This window comes from Sturnira hondurensis, unplaced genomic scaffold, assembly GCF_014824575.4.
Source record: "Sturnira hondurensis isolate 20B ecotype Veracruz unplaced genomic scaffold, ASM1482457v3 Scaffold0009776, whole genome shotgun sequence".
Lineage (NCBI taxonomy): Eukaryota > Metazoa > Chordata > Mammalia > Chiroptera > Phyllostomidae > Sturnira > Sturnira hondurensis.
The window spans coordinates 1,101,452-1,106,855 of NW_028082407.1; the positions used below are offsets into that span (position 1 = coordinate 1,101,452).

Below are 5,404 nucleotides of genomic sequence, written 5' to 3' on the forward strand. Positions count from 1 at the left end.
CTGATCTACAGCAGGGGTCCCACCAGAGTCAGCACTGCTGCTACTGAACATTCAGCAAGTGGGGTCCCGCTGCCCACCACCAACCTCTCCATAAAATTCCAGAGGCAGAGCTTCGGTGATCAGGGAAAGGAATCTTTATCCAAATGCTACACAATTTAGGAATAACAGCTCTCCACATGCATTAATCACTTTAGCCCATCAACTCAGGCTAAAATCTTTAACTCCTGAGTACTGCCATTGTTCCCCCAGTGACTTCTTAATTAGCTTATTCCTGTAAGATTAGTTTACAAACTAAAACAACATAAGATACAAAAGTTAAACAATTTTGGAAGAATGGCAGGCTTCAGCCTCAGAGCCCATCCCCTCTAGACACTGATAACCCTGCCACCCTCTGCCAGGCCCGCCTGATCCTAGGAAGTACCTGCAGTTCCTCCTCCCATTTAAAATACCAGCTGTGGGAACACACAGGTGGCTACAGCACAATCAGCCAGGGGCCCTCCAGCAAGGGCCAGCAAGACAGAGAGAGAGAGAGAGAGACTGCCCTCCTTCTCTCTAATTCTTCTGGCCACAATTCCATGCAATCCAGAGGCATCCACCTTCTCAGCCAATCGGGTCCTGACTGGCAGGTCTGCACCTGCCCCTGCCGCGTCTGTGCCCGAGGGTAGAACCTTCTGCCACTTGCCTTGCTAGCTTGTTTAGGGTTCCTCGGGTAACCTCCTCCTATGGCCCCTGTCCTCTTCCCCACCCCCAGTGATCTGATCAGATCTCTCCATATCAGGAAGACAGTAAATCTAATGCAAACAGTGAAAGAGGGACCAACACGACACACTGGCCGTTATGAGCTCTCGAAAACCATCGAAAGGGATCCTTTGCTGAGGTCAAGTAGGCCCGGCACATTCAGACCAAAACAGAGGTGGCTGTGAACACCATCAGTCAGCAGGACTTCTCTAAACACTTTCAAGACGTCCAATGTCTTAAGGGCTTACAGTCCACCAAGATAGTGCAATGTGACCTGAGGTCATTGCCAGCTGGGAGAAATATTTTGTTGTCTAGGAGTATACAAGCAAAGGGGACTTATTTGAACACCTGGAGAAATGGCCACAGGGCTGAAGAGGAAGCCCAAGTCACGTTCAGGCAAATAACATCAGCAGTGGAGTATTGCCACCAGAAGGGAATTGCCCATCCGGACCTGAAACCAGAGAACAAACTGATACATGGTGAACTTAACATCAAAGTAGCTGACTTTGGATTCAGTAGAGAATTCACTAGCTACAAACTCACCACCTTCTGGGCCTCCACCCCCTCTATCCCAGAGGATAGAGATTGGTAGATTGGTCCCAGAGATTGTACATCGTCCAGCCTATGACAGCCTGAACATTGATGTGTGGCATCTGGGGCTCATTTTCCTCAGAATGGTGATGAGAAATGCCCCATTTCAGGGGACAAGGTTGACAAACCGAAGAAGAAAATAGAGTGAAAAGTTCCAGGTACCAGACTTTATGTCAATATGAGGTTAAAAAGTTTTTAAAGAATTTAATGATGGTGGACACCAGGGAAAGACCAACCACGGACAATATGATGAAAGGCCCACGGGTCAACATACACCAGGAGGAGCAGCTGAGGCCACATGCAAGACACCCTGGGGTGACACTGGTCCCCAGGCAGCATAAATAGTGAAGAACAAGAGCTTTAAGAATCGTGAGAGACATGACTCCCAAAGAAAGAAAGGAAACAGTGTTACAGGCACCTGTCTGACCATAGACACCACCGAACAGAACAGGAGAGGAAAGGCTGCAGGTCAGGGTCAGGCCTGCCCCTCCCCCGACCCAAGAGCAGGGCTCCCCCAGCCAAGAGGCTCAGCCATCAGGGCAGAGAATAAGAGTCTTGAATTTAACCAGCACAAGATATAAGAGTCCGTAAGTGAAAACAGATGTAGAAACGTCATGGGAAAGAACATGATTTGGCAGCACAAGGGACAAGATGAAGGGCCTGCCACTGACCTGACCTCAGCATCAGAGCTTGCTCAGGCTACTAGCTTCAGACATCAGAGAACAGGACAAAAAGCCCTGGATGGAACCAGCACTAAGACTCCTTAACTGAACAGATACAACAATATAATGGGGACATACGTGAATGGGCCCCAGAAAACTCAAGACAAAGGGCCACAGAGCCAGTCAGGCCCCGTTGCTCTTGTGCCCCATCAGCGGGGCTCCCTCAATCTAGAGGTTCAGACGTGAGGTCAGGGAGCAGCTCAGCCTGCTGCTCCCTCAGCCACAGCCCTGCCCACCCTGGAACACAGCCCAGCCACTCCTCAGGCCCAGGTGGACATGAGGACCCCGCTCCCCGCTTCCATCTTGAGCAAGGAAGAGCACTCCCTTAGCCAGCACAGAACTCGGGGTGACTATTCCAGCAGCCCGTGTGGAGGAGGGGATGGCCAGTCCCCAAACCTGCATGTGTCTAAGGACCACCAAGCCCTGCTGTCGTGAAATAAAGGGCTGTTGTTGCCCCAGCCAGCCTGCATTCAAGGATCATCAGGCCCCTACCTGGGTCCAGAGTCCAGGATCACAACCCCCAGCCCCGCCCTACAGCCTGGGCCTGGGGCCCCCCACCCACAGCAGAAGCACCAGCTCCCGCCTAAAAGCTGCAGAGCTGGGTGGTGGGAACCCAGGTGGTTCCTATGGCCCGAGCCACGGCGGGCAGGGGACGGCCAGCAGGGTCCTCAGGTTTTTCTTAAAATGTATCTGCTATAGGCCATCCACTAACATACCAATGTAATTTTATAGGAATTGTGCACGGCCGAGGCAGAGCCACAGTCAGATGCTGGTGCCCAACCAGGGGCCCGGCCCGGCCTGTGCTCTGACCGGGAATCCAGCCAGGGTCCCTGTGGCTGGTGGAGCTCTTTGTCCCTGGGAGCCCAGGAAGCAGATTGAGGTGACCTGTTTGAATTTGGACAAGTTTGCTTTCTTTCTCATTTTTTGTTTTTTTCATTCTGTTTTTTCCATTTCGGGTTTTCTTTATTTTTACCTGTTTGATTGGCACTTTTTATTGTTTTATAATTTGTTTATAAGCTTTTTTCGAGGCTGCAGTGCCTTCCTCCTGCACCAGCCTGAACACCAGCTCCGCCACCTCCCCCTCCCTCACAGAGGAGACTGTGCCTGCTCCCCACTCCAGCCTGGTGTCCAGCTCAGCCTCTTCCAACTGCATCATGGAAGCGAGGACCACCACTCCCCGACCCCCAGCCCAGGCCTCTAGCTGGCCCTGGGGGCTCCCCCACCGTCCACAGCAGCAGTAGCAGCTCCTGCTAGAAGATTCGGATCTGGGTGGTGGGACCCCAGGCTCTCCCTCTGGCCCCAGCCACAGCCGGCAGGGGTTGGCTAGGAGGGTCCTCAGGTTCGAGTTAAAATGTATCTGGTATAGGCTGTCCACTGACAAAAAGAGAGTTACACCAATGGACGGTTTAAAAATGATGGATGGCCTATAGCAGATAAATTTTAAGAAAAATCTGAGGACCCTGGGACCCAACCAGGGGCCTGGTCACACATGGGCTCTGACCAGAAATCCAACCAGGGACCCTGTGGCTTGCAAGACAATACCCAACCCACTGAGCCACACCAGCAGGGCCGCACTCCCTGCATTTTAATTGGTCAATCTGGAGGTACTGAGCTCCAGGGAGGCCGATCACTGGTGGGGGAGACCAGCCAGAGGCAGCACACAGACAGCTGCGGGTGAGAGCACTGCCAGACACACACACACACACACACGCTGTGTGTGCAGGCAAGGGTACTCGGTCCCGAGGACGATGGACGTGGTCAAACCTCCGTAGCGTTCCTGCACAGGATTCGCATCAGGAGCATGTTGGGCACCTCGGTGGCCTTCAGAGGCATCTCATCCAGGATATCTGCTGAGCTTGGAGGACAGCCTGGAGTCCCCTGGGAGTCAGGAAGAGAGGCTGCCCTCACTGGGGGGTCCACCCCTTAGTGCCCCCACCTAATGAAACTTCAGAGACTGGACTGTTTTTTCCCCGCGACCCTTCTCCCCTCCCCTGCTCTCCTTTGCTCCCGTGTTTGTGGGGGTTCTCTTTAAAGTACTTGGTTTCTCCAAATTTTGTAATTAACTTGACAATACAGAAAGATGTACTGGACACTCTGTTTTTATCCTCTCTGCACAGAATTGGGGCGGGCATCCTGCAGTTGGAGAAGCCTGTAGTGGTGCAGTACTTCGGCTTCATTAGGGGAACTCCCAACAGTAACAGATGCGGTTTCACAGGCAAAAGGCCTGCACCCAGCTCACTGGACCTGTTCTGACACAGCAGGGCCCAGCAGGGGCAGAGTCTCCACTGTCACACAGCCCATAGCCTGGCTGCTCTGTGACATCAGCAGGAACCTCCTCCTCTGACCTCTTGGCTTTGCTGCTTTCCTTTGGGCTGCTGTCAGTCTCAGGGGGTCTGCCCCTCCATACAAGTCAGACTAGTAAAGCTCTGGAGGAAAAGTGCTCCAGGCAGAGGGAACAGCCAAGGCCCAGGCAGCTGGAGCTGAGTGAGCTGGAGTGTGAGCAGCAGGAGGTGGGGCTGCAGATGAAGGGCAGACTCCTGGGCCTCAGGAAGGGGTGTGGATTTGACTCTGGGAGCAATGATCAACCCATGAAAGATTTTAAGCCAGGAAGTAATATGATGTGATTTAAGTTTCAAGACTAGTCAATTTTGGAGAATTTTCTTCCTTTGCAAACATTTTAATCTATTTCTGCATATTACAAATTCACCAGGCAGGGCAGATTTTATAATAACCAATGCAGAAATGTGAGTTGGAAACTGCATGTGGTTTTCCCACTTCAATCCTTCTCACCCCAGTTCCCTGAACAGGTAGACATGCAGGTCAATACACTGTTTTCAGTGGGAAAGACCCACCTGCCTCTGTGGATCTGAATCACTGGTTCTTACATCACCGAGTAGCTGGTCTGCTTGTCCTTTGCACTGAGGAGCCTGTCCAAGGCCAGTTCCTGGGCAGCTGGGGAGCCAAAAATACAACTCAGACATNGACTCTGGGAGCAATGATCAACCCATGAAAGATTTTAAGCAAGGAAGTAATATGATGTGATTTAAGTTTCAAGACTAGTCAATTCTGGAGAATTTTCTTCCTTTGCAAACATTTTAATCTATTTCTGCATATTACAAATTTACCAGGAAGGGCAGATTTTATTATAACCAATGCAGAAATGTGAGTTGGAAACTGCATGTGGTTTTCCCACTTCAATCCTTCTCACCCCAGTTCCCTGAACAGGTAGACATGCAGGTCAATACACTGTTTTCAACGGGAAAGACCCACCTGCCTCTGTGGATCTGAATCACTGGTTCTTACATCACCGAGTAGCTGGTCTGCTCGCCCTTTGCACTGAGGAGCCTGTCCAA

At 51.5% G+C, this 5,404-nt stretch overlaps 1 long non-coding RNA gene across 1 annotated transcript; it reads right to left on the reverse strand.

Moving 5' to 3' along the window:
* Nucleotides 1-3,080: 3,080 nt before the first annotated feature.
* LOC118995086 (uncharacterized) lies at nt 3,081-4,977 on the reverse strand. Its single transcript, XR_005068199.1, has 2 exons — nt 4,904-4,977; nt 3,081-3,929 (listed from the first exon to the last, which is right to left on the reverse strand). It is a non-coding gene; the product is annotated as an uncharacterized LOC118995086 (long non-coding RNA).
* Nucleotides 4,978-5,404: the final 427 nt, after the last annotated feature.